A 14,987-nucleotide genomic window follows, 5' to 3' on the forward strand; every position below is an offset into this window, starting at 1 on the left:
CTGCTCTGCAACTCAGCACTCACAGCAGCGACCGGGCATCGGAGAAGGAACTGCCCCCTCCTGGGGTGGGTGGGTAGGGGGGAGGGGGAGGGCAGCTGGGTTAGCGGAGAAGGAGGGTAGGCATTGGTTATAGACCCCCAGCAGTGCTAGCCGAGGCTCCCAGGGCTTTCTTGCCTTGGAGATTTTGAGCTAGAGGCCCCTGTCTGTGAGCTCTGCTGACTCAAAAAAACCCTGTCCTCCGAGGTTATGTCCGAGCATCACGCTGGTGCAGACTTCGGAAATTCCACTTGAGAGAAAGTCCACCTCCTGGAAGAGCCATCCGACCAGCCGATCTTTACTAACAATCTCCCTCTCTGGGTCCAGCACATCACACACAGAAAAAGAATGGAAACTGCTTTGCGGTGGACGGTCAGAGAGCCCTGAGCTTCGTGATCAGGGACTGGATAAAACTGTGTACCTGCTGTGTACAAAACCCCCTGCCAGCTCTCTCCAAGAAATTTTTTTTTTAATCGAATTAATGATAGCTACTATCAAAAGGCTGCCGGGCACTATGCTAAGAACGCTATTTGCAGTATATCTCATAGCTTGTACGCTCCGGCAGCTAACAATCCAGTGGAGAAGGTAACACGTGGACAGTCAGCCACGTGCTGAATGAGGACAATGGTGCTCGGAGGGTCAGAGAAGGGGTCTCCAGGGCTGCTCTTTCCCATCAGATCCGGGGCGGGGGAAGGGGGGGGGGTAATCCAAGGGTCCTGGAGGGCTGGTTCGCATCTCTTATTGCCTGTTAACTTACGAAGCTTTATTCAATATATATTTATTCAATAAAGTGTTTCCCAAAGTGTGGTGAGCGTACCCCAGGGGTATGGGAAGAGTTTGGTGGGGATATGCACTGCACCGTGCTTAGCTGTGCGTAATTCTACGTTCTCATGAGTACGAGGGGTACTCAGCGTTACGAAAATTATAGAAGGGCTACACATATGTCAAAAGTTTGGGAAACACTGCTGGCATTATTGCCCTGGGCATAGCCATCCTAGAGAGGAGCAACTATTTCTGGCTCCAAACATCCAGCACGTTGTCTACCCTATCCACTCCTTATCACAAGCAATCCCACTTTTTTTTTTAATTGACATCTTTTTTAAAATATATATATATTATTTATTTTTTACAGAGAATATAGGGAGTTAGAAACATTGATGAGAGAGAAACATCAATTAGCTGCCTCCCGCACACCTCCTGCTGGGGATGTGCCCGCAGCCAGGTGCATGCCCTTGACCGGAATCAAACCTGAGACCTTTCAGTCCTCAGGCCGACACTCTATCCACTGAGCCAAACCGGGTAGGGCACAATTTCACTCTTGTATGTTTTATGCACTGAGATTCTCTATAGAATTTCTTTTGAGAAAGGCAACTGCTACCCTAAAAAAAAAACAAAAACAAAGCAACAACAACAAAAAACACAACAAAAACGTAGGAAACCAGTTATCTTGATGAATGTGTGGGGATGAGCCAGTTTGTTGGCACAGAGCACCAGTGACTCCCCTGCTAGCTGCAGGCTGGCTCGGCAGGGAGGACCTAGGACTTGCAGCCAAAACCAATGTTGATTTACAACTGAAAACAGAACGGCTCTCCTGCCAGCGAGGCTGTAACCCTGACCGCACAGTTCAGGATTTTCCAACCTGGTGGGGGGCTGTGCTTCTTCACAGGCCACCCTGCGCCAGGCAAAGAGAGGAGGGCACTTCTGGAACGCAGCCCACAGTGCACACTGGCAAAGCGCATCCGGGGGACCATTTCCCTATTTTTTGGAGCTTGCTCCATGTGTTGGGAAGTGTGTACACATCCCCTGCCTAAGCCAAGTTTAGTGCAAGCAGCACCCCAGGATCTCAGAGATCTGAGGTGAAAGCAAGGAGTTGAGCAGTTCCTAGCTAGAGGAGAACGTGCCTTATCCCAGCGTTTTTCAACCGCTGTTCCGCGGCACACTAGTGTGCCGCGAGATGTTGCCTGGTGTGCCGTAGGTGCAGACAAGACAAGAATTTCATAATTTTTCACTATTTTGTTTACTTAATATTTCATAATAAAGTAATTATAAAATACTTTCTTTGTGTTTATTTGATTCCTATTCAAGAGAATTACTTTATATATAGTCAATATAGGCACAGAGTTAAATTTTTTAACATTTTCTAATGGTGGTGTGCCTCGTGATTTTTTTCATGAAACAAGTGTGCCTTTGCCCAAAAAAGGTTGAAAAACACTGCCTTATCCAGCCTGATCTTGCCTCCGGCCTCTTTCCATTGTGGCCCACAGGTGGGTGTCACCTACTCCTATCTGCTCAAGTTTCCCTCAGCACAGAACAAACCTCCCCACTCTGTACTTCCTCTGTCAAAGGGTTCCCTCGGAGGGTTCCCTTGCTGGAAGTGGCCTATTTTCTGCCAGCCACAGCCCTTTCCATCTGAAGGCATGGCTTGGGCTCCCTCACCTCTGCCAAGCCTCTATTTCTTCCTCTGAACACAGAGCATCAAGTGTCTTACAAGATCCACTGGCTTCATGACATCTCTCTCTCTTTTAACATGATATTTATTTTTTTTAACCTGTTAACCGAGCGGGACCTATAAATACGTCAAACGTAAACAATGTTGGGAACGGGTAGGACGTATGAATACGTCCTTGAAATATATGTTGCGCCCTGAGAGGGACGGTATATATTTTTTTGTAATCTTTATAATTGTTTGTAAAATTTATAGTTTTTTAATTCGATGTTTCCATTTTTTGTTGGTATTCTTTTCTATTTGTTTGTAATTTTGTATTTTCCTTTGTGCTTTATATATAAATAAATGAAAAAATATATATTTCATTAATTTTAATTAAGTATAAATAAAAAATAATAATAATAATATGAAAATACGTCCTCCGGGTATGACGTACTGACAGGTCCTAGTGAAAGAGTACGCGCCCATTACAGGTTGCATAATTAAAAAGGGAACTCCCCGGTTAACAGGTTAAATATGTTTTTGTTGATTTGAGAGAGAGAGAGAGAGAGAGAGAGAAAGAGAGAGAGAGAAACATTGATCAGCTGCCTCCATGACCCTACTGGGGATCAAGCTCCCAACCCAGGCTTGTGTCCTGACCAGGAATCAAACCAGCAACCTTGCAGTTCGTGGGATGTTGCTCAACTAACTGAGCCATTCCAGTCAGGGCTTCATGGCATCTCTTGTACTGTGATTTAACTTTTAGGGTTTTTGTCGGGTTTCTCCAATTATACTAAAAATATCTGAAGGGAGGGGTCATGTGTTATTCCGAAGGGCTTAGTCAAAGAAGGAAGGAGGGAAGAGAAGGAAAAAGAAAGGAAGGCAGCAAACCTAACTTGTCCATGATTCTTTTTTTTTTTTTTTAATATTCAATATATTTTTTTTATTTTTCACAGAGAGGAAGAGAGAGGGATAGAGAGTTAGAAACATCGATCAGTTGCCTCCTGCACACCCCCCACTGGGGATGTGCCAACCAAGGCACATGCTCTTGACTGGAATCAAACCTGGGACCTTTCAGTCCGCAGGCTGATGCTCTATCCACTGAGCCAAACCGGTTTCAGCTGTCCATGATTCTTTAAGTATTGCCTGAGATGTGTTTGTTTGCTTAATTGTTTGTTTGTTTGTTTGTTTGTTTCTAAACTAAGCTGTACAATAGTTTGTTATGGGTAGGAGGTCTCAGTCTCCCAAAGAGACCGAAGGGACTTGAGCTTCTGTCTCCCCTCCCACTGCCTTTTCAGATGGTAAGCAAACAGCTCTTCAGGACTGAGGGGTGAGGAGGCCTACGGCAGAGACTGTGAAGGAAGACATTTCAAGTTGTGGGGGAGGTGATATGCAAAGGCTGCAAAAGGAGAAATGAGGGGGGGAGAGGGAGGGGCACTGTACTTCCTCCAGATGGGCCTGTGAGAGAAGATACAGTCCCCTGTACCCATGTCGATGTAAGAAATGTCCAAATGTTACAGGAAGGGGCCCCTGGCCCCGAGTGGGTCTGCCTAGAGCAGCTATGGTCTTAGGCAACCCTGCTAGCAGTTCTCAACCTGTGGGTCGCGACCCTGCTAGCAGGGCCGCCTAAGACCATCGGAAAACACAGATATTTACATGACGATTCATTAACAGTAGCAAAATTACAGCTATGAAGTAGCAACGAAAATAATCTTATGGTTGGGGGTCACCACAACATGAGGAACTGTATTAAAGGGTCTCGGCATTGGAAAGGTTGAGAACCACTGGCCTAGAGCCAGCCATGGTTTACTGGACGGTCTTACAAATCTGCAGAGAACTTTTATGAGTTTATTTGAGTCTAACTGATGACAATGATCAGGTAGCAAAATCTCAACGGATTGAGAAAATGCTCCAGAGAATAACAGTTTTACAGCTTATTTTATATATTGGTGGTAGCTCAAGGGGGTGGGAGAAAGCAAATCAAGAAAATCTCTGGGACTGAAGTAAAACAGAGACAGACCTATACTCCTTTTACATTGGTGGCTACAGGATAATTAACAGTGAATATATACAGCACATAGAGGATATTCAGGCAACAAGACCGCAATGAGGCCGAAACCGGTTTGGCTCAGTGGATAGACTCAGTCGGCCTGTGGACTGAAAGGTCCCGGGTTCGATTCTGGTCAAGGGCATGTACCTTGGTTGCGGGCACATCCCCAGTAGGGGATGTGCAAGAGGCAGCTGATCGATGATTCTCTCTCATCGGTGTTTCTAACTCTCTATCCCTCTCTCTTCCTCTCTGTAAAAAATCAATAAAATATATTAAAAAAAAAAAAAAAAAAAAAAGATCGCAATAAGGAGCTCTGTGGTCTCATGCTCTGGGGCGAGGTCGTACCCGGAGGAGTCCAGAGAAAGGGGATTACTCTGATATTTCAAAGGTTTGTAATCTTAGATGCAAAAGGACAGGCTCAGTGAAGGTAAAGATTAACCTTTGTCAAGGAAGCTGCAGGTCTGGGATTGTGTCTGCCCACCGCGACTCATTTTCAGTTGGGAATTTGTATGTTCATACCATCCTATGTGGTTACTTGGGGTCTCTAAGTTTATAAGCCCACCATGCAGGCCGCCCCAAGCTTGTCAGGTGTAGTCTATGGCCCCTTTTCTTCCACACTAGAATGGAGTGGCAGGGTCTGCTTCTGGAACCCGCAGCTCCCTGTAGGTCCAAGACCTTGGTCCTCTCACTGTCACCCGTGATGCTCCTCCCTCTGCCTCGGGTGCTCCGTTCCTGGCACAGGCAGGGCAGTCCTTCGCTCCCGCCCTTCACCCTGGAGGCTGGCCCGGCCGGGCAGTGAACCGATGCCTTCCCCACTTCTCCGGCCTCGGCACATGACAGGGAGGGGATTTCCTTTGGGGCCTGACCTGGGAATTGCTCTCTTGCCCCACGTCAGCTGGCTCCTGGGGGAGCGTCTTCAGTAGTTTCATTTCCCTCATTTGGGATGTAGTTTTTAAGAATCAAAAGTCAGAGAACGGAAAGGGGAGAGGCCACCACCTACACTGATACCACTCAGCCCCTCGTGATGCCAGGCCTGGAACAGCTGAGGGGTGAAGGCAGGGCAAGCGAGAGTGGCTTGGCTAACGACCCTTCCTGCCCTCTTTACTCCTCTCCTTCAACCATCTGGGGGTGAAGAGCTGGGTCTCCGAGGGCAGCTGCTCCTGCTCCCCGTTGCCCAGACAGCTCACAAAGCTCACCCGGGAGGAGCCCATGGCCTGCCCTCAGCCGCTAGTTCCAGTGCCTGACTCTGTGGGGACACTGCCTCTTCCTTTTCTGTAAACACTGACAGTGATCAACATTTGATCAAAGATTGGGTGCTGTGCAAAGATAACAAGATGCTTACAGAAATATCCTGTCGGTGCCAAGGCACGACTGGCAGTGGCACATCCAGGGGGAGGGGCGCATACACCTGACCATGGTTCCGTTCAGGGAAAAATGGAAGGGAATCCTGGAAGAACAGGAGCGAGGTGCTGGGCGAGTCCTGGAGGAAGAGGGCACAGCTGGTGGGAGGCTTCAAGGAGAGCTTTTTGGAAGAGGAGGCCTCTGATAGGAATCTCCAGCGTTGGGACTGGGCGTGGGGTTGATGACGGAAGAAGCGATAAGGAAGACGATGCATTGAGATAAACACTTCAAGGGGAAGAGACAGTTGGGAGAGATGGTGGCCTCTCCTTGTGTCCCCTTAGGACTCAGTTCATGGTTCTGTCCAGGTTGCCCCAGGGGCGACATTGTTAGCAGGTGGTAGTTCTGCCTTTCCTTCGTGGCAGTGAGATTGGCAGGGAGGGAATATGATTCGTTCACAGTTGTTCACGTTGCACGTATCCCCAGCAATGCCTAGTCTAGCACCTCGTGGGTGCCCAGCAAAGGCTTCTTAAATGAATTAAAGTGTCATTTGCTCTGCAGGGGTCTTCAAACTACGGCCCTCGGGCCACATGCAGCCCCCAGGGGAGTCTGATCCTGCCCGCCAGGTTTTTTGGGCAGTGAGCGCAGCCGAGGTGTTACAGTAGGAATTAGTAGTTCATATAGTCCGGCCCTCCAGCTCTCTGAGGGACCGTGATCTGGCCCCCACTTTAAAAAGTTTGAGGACCCCTGCTCTAGAGCAATTGAAGAGGTTAAGGACTTGGGAAAAGTCCATGGCTGGCCATTGAGAAATCCTTTTTCATCACTGACAAATACAAGCACAAATCCTTACCATGAGCCCAGGTGCTCTGTTCCCTCTGATTTCATACCCTATCACTTCCCTCCTCACTCACTCCACTCAAAGCATGAAGTCCTCATTTAAACAGCAGCTCATCTGCTGAAACCGGTTTGGCTCAGTGGATAGAGCGTCAGCCTGTGGACTGGAAGGTCCCAGGTTTGCTTCTGGTCAAGGGCATGAACCTTGGTTGGCACATCCCCAGTTGGGGTTGGGGGGGTGTGCAGGAGGCAGCTCATCGATGTTTCTCTCTCATCATCGATATTTCTAACTTTCTATCCCTCTCTCTTTGTCTCTGTAAAAAATCAATAAAATATATTTTAAATAAATAAATAAATAAATAAACAGCAGCTCCTCATTTAAGCTAAGCAGGCTTTTGCCATTGGTCTTTTCTAAGCCAAGAATGCTTACAGCCCACTCCCCAACTTCCCTTCGGCCTCTGCTCAAATGTCGCCTTCTCAAAGAGACCTTCCCTGACCACACCATCTAAAACACTGCACACTCCTATTACTTTCTTTTGCTTTTTCCTTCGCAATATTTTTTCCATGTCACTGCTTGATATCTTATGTATATTTACTTGCTAACTGTCTGCATTCCCAACTAAATTGGGTACTCTTAAGGGAACGAGATTTGTTTATGCACTGCTATAGCCCAGTGCCCAGAGCAGAGCCTGATCCATCCTGGGCACTCATAAATGTATGTGGACTACATGCATTAGTGAATGAATGATCTTAAAAAGAGAAGTTTCAGTAGAGAGGTAGTAGGGTCAGGAGTCAGGTTGTCAGGTGGTGATTAATTCGTGACCAGGTGTATAGAAAGAAACATAGGGAGAAACAACTGCTAGTTCAAGAAATAAGGTCGCGAGGTCATCAATATGTGAATACTTTATGTAAAATGTGAGGTACCATGTAAATATGTCTATTTTCCCTCAGGGAGAGATAAGTAGAAATGGAATCAAGTCCTTTCGTGGGGTTAGCCTTGACAGACTGGCAAACTCGTTGTGTGTGGTAGAAGTCAAGGCAATGTGATAGGGAGAGAAAAAGACAGAGCTAAAAGGACTGTTGGTCATCCCTGTTTACAATCCTTACTTGCGATACAACAGGAATGTGTGAGGCTTGACCTGCACTGTCATATGACTTTGGGCAGCCAGGCCTGCACGAGGAGAAAGCCTAAGTACATACATTAGCCCTCAACAACTCCATTAAGCAGGTACTAATAGTCTCCATTTACAAGAGAGAAAATCAGGCTCTTATTGATCACATGTTTTACCCAAGGCCACACAATAGAAAGTGTCAATATCAACTTGTTTTTAGTATCAACAGTTCTGGTTTTTAAAAAATGTTTTTCTCATTATAAAAGTACTAGAGGCCCAGTCCACGAAATTCATGTACTGGGAGGGGAGTCCCTCAGCCCAGCCTGCACCCTCTCACAGTCTGGGACCCTTTGGGGGATGTCTGAATGCCGGTTTAGGGGATCAGGCCTAAACTGGTAGTCAGATATCCCTCCCACAGTCTGGGACCCCTCACTCCTTACCACCCACCTGCTGGTTGTGCGTTAGCACTGCTGCAGCGGCAGGAGAGGCTCCCACCACTGCCGCTGCCCTCATCACCCGTGAGCCCAGCTTCTGGCTGAGTGGTGCTTCCCCTGTGGGAGCGCACTGACCACAAGGGGCAGCTCCTGCATTGAGTGTCTGCCCCCTGGTGGTCAGTGTGCATCATAGTGATTGGTCATTCTGATGGTTCCACCATAATGGTCGTTTAGGCTTTTATTATATAGATTACATAGACATTAAAAGGTCGAAAAAGAAGAAAATCTACCACAGACCCACAGTACAGAGTCAACTCACTGTTAACACTAGTGTATTGCCTTCCAAGCTTTTTCTATACGTATGCAATATATATCTATATATGAAAGCCTAAGCAACCAAATGACCGAATGACAGATTGCTATGAGACGCACTGACCACCAGGGGCAGACACTCAATGCAGGAGCTGCCCCCTGGTGGTCAGTGTGCTCCCACAGCCAACCTCCCTAAGTCCCTCTCTCCCAGCCGGCTGGCCCCCAATAAGCCCCAATTGGGGGAGCTGGCCAGCCAACCTCCCGCCACCCCTCTGCCAGGCTGGCTGGCCCTCCCAATTGGCCCTAATCTCTGTCCAGGCCGAGGGACCCCACCTATGCATGAATTCGTACAACAGGCCTTTAGTATATTTATATTTAAATATATTTTATTTTTGATTTCAGAGATGAAGGGAGAGGGAGAGAAAGATAGGAACATCAATGATAAGAGAGAATCATTTATTGGCTGCCTCCAGTACACCCCACACTGAGGATCAAGCCTAAAACCAGGGCATATGCCCTGACAAGGAATCAAACCATGACCTCCTAGTTCATAGGTCAACACTCAACCACTTAGCCACTGTGGCTGGCTCATATGTAACATATTTTTAAATAAAGTGGAGATTAGATTCTATATGCTCTTTTGTAAATTTACATACATAATTTATGACAATAATTGGAATTGTTTCTCTATGTCTAATTTTCTTGGACATGCTTTTTTTTTTTAAATATATTTTTATTGATTTCAGAGAGAAAGAGAGAGGAAGAGAGAGATAGAAACATCAGTGATGAGAGGGAATCATTGATTGGCTGCCTCCTGCACATTGGACCGAGCCCACAACCCAGACATGTGCCCTTGACCAGAATCAAATCTGGGACTCTTCAGTCTGCAGACTGACACTCTATCCACTGAGTCAAACCAGTCAGGGCATGGACAAGGTGTGTTTTTTTTTGTTTTGTTTTTTAATAATATATTTTATTGATTTTTTACAGAGAGGAAAGGAGAGGGATAGATAGCCAGAAACATCAATGAGAAAGAAACATGGATCAGCTGCCTCCTGCACACCCCCCACCGGGGATGTGCCCGCAACCAAGGTACATGCCCTTGACCAGAATCGAACCAGGGACCTTTCAGTCTGCAGGCCAATGCTCTATCCATTGAGCCAAACCTGTTTCGGCTGGACATGCTTTTGATTAGGTTCATATTATTCTGTCCCTTGGATGTCTATAGTTAATTTTCCTGTCCTCTTTTGTGTGGCATAATAGTACAAGTCCAAAATTCCTTACCCTAAAAGTTGGGGGCCAGAAGTGTTTAAAAATCACAATATTTCATGATTTAAAAGGTAACATATTCCAAACAGCATGGCTCAGTGGTTGAACCAGGAGGTCATGGTTCGATTCCCGGTCAGGGCACATGGCCGGGTTGTGGGCTCGATCCCCCGTGTGGGGCATGCAGATGACAGCCAATCCATGGTTCTCTCTCATCATTGATGTTTCTATCTCTCTCTTCCTCTCCTTCCTCTCTGAAATTAATAAAAAATACATACATTTTTAAAAGGCAATATAATGCATATGCCATATTGCATAATTCCTTAAACAAAGTCTAGAACCACACCCCCAAATCAACACAGAAATAATTTGGCAACAATAATGAATATTCACATTAAATGGGTAAAAGAAAAAGTGGACAAAATAGACTCTTGTCAGTTCAGGCCAGGTTTTGTAACCAAATGAGTTTATGCCAAACTCATCAAAAATACCTTTGGTGCCGAAACCGGTTTGGCTCAGTGGTAGAGCGTCATTCTGCAGACTGAAGGATCCCGGGTTCGATTCCGGTCAAGGGCATGTACCTTGGTTACAGGCACATCTCCGGAAAGGGGTGTGCAAGAGGCAGCTGGCCGATGTTTCTCTCTCATCGATGTTTCTAGCTCTCTATCTCTCTCCCTTACTCTCTGTAAAAAAATCAATAAAATATATTTTAAAAAATACCTTTGGTGTTTAGAGCTTTGTGGATTTCAGAATTATGGACTCCTGTCAGGACTTGAAGCTGGCTTGTTCCACTGCTTGGCCATGTTTCCCATGTGACAGTCTAGAATGGCAGCAGCAAGGCATGCCCACAAAGGCATAGCCATTCCGGCTGCTCAGGGAGGTGAAAGAAGGGCAAAAGCAGTGGTGGGGTTCCTTGAACAGGGAAGGGTGCAGGCCTGGAGGTCAGCCCTGGAACCAGGAGCATTTCATTAGAAGTGAGGGAGTGCCTGCGGAGGAGGAAGTGCTGGTGACCAAGACCAGAGAGGCCTTGGCCATGGAGCAAGATACGAACTACCACAAAGCACAGGTCAGAAGTCCCGTGTTTATTTCACATCCACCTACCCCCAGGAGCTCTGCGTGTCCAGGATCAGGCCACCACAGGAGCCCCTGGGGGGCCTCCTGAGACCCTGGGGGAGAGGAAAGAGGGTGGGAGACTCCGAGGCAGCCTGCTGTGGAGGGAGAATGAGCACACCCTTGTTGATTTAGTAGAAGGCGCAGGGCAGTGAGGCCCATCCTCCTTCCTGTTCCTGTCAAGTGTGGTTTGCTGTCAAGTGGTAGCAAGTTCAGCCACAATCGGGGAGGCGGAGGGGAGAGGCCTCCAAAGAGCGAGGGGCCCTGCAGTGGGCGCCCTGAATCTGGAAGGTGATTTGCTAGAGCCCTTTCGCTTGGGGAGCAGACTTGAATGGTGGGGACTGGGCTTCTGGGTGGTGCAAGGCATGCTGGGAAGTGTGGGTTTGAATTGGCAGTTGGGCAGTTTAGCCACAAGCCGAGGGCAGGGTGGAGTCGGTAGCGGGGGGGAAGCTGGTCAGATGGAAAAGAGGGTGGAGTGATCTTCTTTTTTCTCACATCAGGAAGCCAAAAGAAGATTGACCTCTCAGGCCTATCAGCAGCCTAGCAATGAGCTCAAAGGCTGCAGTTAGACCTTTCACCGCTTCTCCCAGGAGTCACCAAGATCAGTGGAACCAATGAGGCATTTCCGTGCACATCTTGAAAATTCCCTCCTGCGGGAGGTGGGGGAGGGGCGCCGGGCTGGGGCCGGGGGCGGCGGGGGCCGCGGGCCGCGGGCCGCGCGGGGGGGTCGGGGGGGCCGGGTCCCCCGTTCGTGCCGGCCCGCTGCCCCCAGGACGTTTTCCTTATGATCCGGCGCCACAAGACCACCATCTTCACGGACGCCAAGGAGTCGAGCACCGTGTTCGAGCTGAAGCGCATCGTCGAGGGCATTCTCAAGCGGCCGCCGGACGAGCAGCGGCTGTACAAGGATGACCAACTTCTGGATGACAGCAAGACCCTGGGCGAGTGTGGCTTCACCAGTCAAACAGCGAGGCCACAGGCTCCAGCCACCGTGGGGCTGGCCTTCCGGGCAGATCCCACATATGAGTGAAATTATAAGATGATGCATTTGAAGCTCTGCGCATTGAGCCCTTCTCCAGCCCTCCAGAGCTGCCTGACGTGATGAAGCCACAGGACTCAGGAAGCAGTGCCAATGAACAAGCCGTGCAGTGAAAGGGCCTGGGGCCCGCTCCTCCCCAGGGCTCCAACCTCCCCCCCTCCCCAAATAAAAGAGATTTGGGTGTCAAAAAAAAAAAAAAAGAAAAAAAAAAGAAAATTCCCTCCTGCGGGAATCTCCACTTCTCTGCCAGGTTCTTGCCACTTCCCCCTTGGGAATTTCACCGAATACTGTACTCACCTCCCGAAAGCCACCCCAATGAATCCCATCCTATTCAACTTATTACCTCTAGTTACGTAAAATGCCACCTAACTCTTTCAGAATCAGATTTCTGGCAACTGTAATTACCCAGAACACATCAGAAAGCTGTCTGTCTCAAAGCCCACGCACTTCATTCATGGGATAAGCTGAGTCACCTTCCACTTCTACCTAGAGTAATAGTATTTAGAGCTGTGAGAACAAGGGGTGATAGCAGGGAAAGTAAGAAAAAAAGAAATATGTAAATATACGAAGACAGGCTCTTGTAACTGTTTTTTTCAGTTCTGTCTGACAGCTCGTGTTGCCTTTTAATATACGGCAGAAAGCCCTGCATGGGTCTATAGCCCATGAGCACTCCACTGTAGCACAGCAAACCAGTCATTGACGCTCATAAGATTAGACTAACATATAAAGAACTAGCAGCCTGGTGCATGGATTTGTGCACCAGTGGGGTCCCTCGCCCTGGTGCATAATTGGGGCCTGAGAGGAACCACAGGAGGGTTCCAGGGTGTGTCCGGCCCATCTCGCTCAGTCCTGACCAGCTGGACCCCAGCAGCAAGCTAACCTACTGGTTGGAGCATCTGCCCCCCTTGTGGTCAGTGCTACTGGTCCAAAGGTTATATATATATATATATATATATTCCTATAACTCAATAGTAAAAAGACAAGTAACCCAACTAAAAAATGGACATAGGTGCTCAACATAATTTGTCATCAGGGAAATACAAATCAAAACCACAGTGAGATACCTCTTCATACCCACAGAACAGCTGCAATAAAAAAGACAGATAACAAATATTGATACACCATTGCAGGAATCCAAAATTGTGCAGAAACTTTGGAAAACCATTATGGCAGTACGGTTCAAAAGGTTAAACATGAAGGTATCATATGATGTGAGAAAAAAAGATCACTCCACCCTGTTTCCATCTTACCACATTCTATTCCTGGATAACCCAAATAAATGAAAACATATCCACACAAAAACTAGTACATGAAACAATGTAACAATGGAATGTTTTTCAGCCATTAAAAGAATAAAGTACTGACACATGTTACAACATGATGAAATCTTGAAAACATTATTCTAAGTGAAATAAGTCAGTGACAAAAGACCATATATTATATGATTATATTTATATGAAGAATCCGTCTCAAAAGACTATCCTACCTAACAAAGTGGGAATATGCTAATTGACCATCACTCCATCACAAAGATGGCTGAACCCACAGCTGAGGCCAAGTTCCCATAAGGAGCCTTAACAAGCAATCAGCAGGGACCTGAGGCTATGACAGGGGACCTCAAGGTGTGCTTCCCGTCCTGGTGCTGGGTTGAGAAACCTCAGGCTGCTCCCCCCGCCTCAGTGCCAGGCTGGGGGACCTCAGGCCGCACCCTCTGCCCACACCACACCCCTGCCCCCACACCCCTGCCCCAGCATTGATTGGCTGCCTCTTGCACGCCCCCCACTGGGGATTGAGCATGCAACCTGGGTACGTGCCAGGTCTGGGAATTGAACAGTGACCCGCTGGGTCATAGGTCAATGCACAACCACTGAGCCACACCGGCAAGGCAGGTTATAATTACTGTTAAAGCTATTCTGAAATCCCAATTCTATGTAATTAAGATAAATATTATACCAACTTTTTTTTTCCTCTTTTATATATATATATATATATATTTTATTGATTTTACACAGAGAGGAATTGAGAGGGACAGAGAGTTAGAAACGTCGATGAGAGAGAAACACCGACCAGCTGCCTCTTGCACATTCCCTACTGGGGATGTGCCCGAAACCAAGGTACATGCCCTTGCCCGGAATCGAACCCGTGACCTTTCAGTCCACAGGCCGATGCTCTATCCCAGCATTTTTCAACCGCTGTTCCGCGGCACACTAGTGTGCCGCGAGATGTTGCCTGATGTGCCGTAGGTGCTGACAAGACAAGAATTTTATAATTTTTCACTATTTTGTTTACTTAATATTTCATAATAAAGTAATTATAAAATACTTTCTTTGTGTTTATTTGATTCCTATTCAAGAGAATTACTTTATATATAGTCAATATAGGCACAGAGTTAAATTTTTTAACATTTTCTAATGGTGGTGTGCCTCGTGATTTTTTTCATGAAACAAGTGTGCCTTTGCCCAAAAAAGGTTGAAAAACACTGCCTTAGGTTCTTACATTATGCCTGCAGAAATCTCTCTTCCCTTCCCTTCCCTTCCCTTCTCTTCTCTTCCCTTTCCTCTTCCCCTCCCCTCCCCTCCCCTCCCCTGCCCTGCCCTCCCCTCCCTTCCCCTCCCCTCCTCTTGAAAAGAAAAATAGAATCAGAAAAGTTGGACTTGATAGAAATAATAGCAATAAAAAATGAAATCAGTGGGTATATCAGCTAAGGCATTTTCTGTTGCAAGGAAGAGAAAACTCAAGTAAATTGGCAAAAAAAGAAAAAAGGACTGGGAGGGGACTGAGCGGCTCTTGTAACAGTTAGATCCATAAATAGCTCTTTCAGGTGTAGTTTGATCAGGGCTTCAGATCAGTTTCCATGGAGCCCTGTCGGTCTCTGTGTGGTAGCTTAGCTTCCCTCATGGCAACTAAATGGTTGCAAAGCTCCCGGGCTTCCCATCTTCATCCCACATTGGTCGAATGAAGAGAAGGGAACTTCTTTCCCAGAACCACAAAAAGTCCTCGCCAAGTCTTTTCTAACCCATTGGCCTACTCC

General features: G+C 47.2%; 1 pseudogene across 1 annotated transcript; it reads left to right on the plus strand.

Annotated features, from left to right (window-relative positions):
• Window positions 1-11,652: 11,652 nt before the first annotated feature.
• On the plus strand, window positions 11,653-12,172 carry LOC311617870 (elongin-B-like; annotated as a pseudogene). The gene has a single exon. The product of its transcript is annotated as an elongin-B-like (transcript).
• The last annotated feature ends 2,815 nt before the right edge of the window (window positions 12,173-14,987 follow it).

The sequence above is a fragment of the Pipistrellus hanaki genome (assembly GCF_964339955.1).
Source record: "Pipistrellus hanaki genome assembly, chromosome: 2".
Lineage (NCBI taxonomy): Eukaryota > Metazoa > Chordata > Mammalia > Chiroptera > Vespertilionidae > Pipistrellus > Pipistrellus hanaki.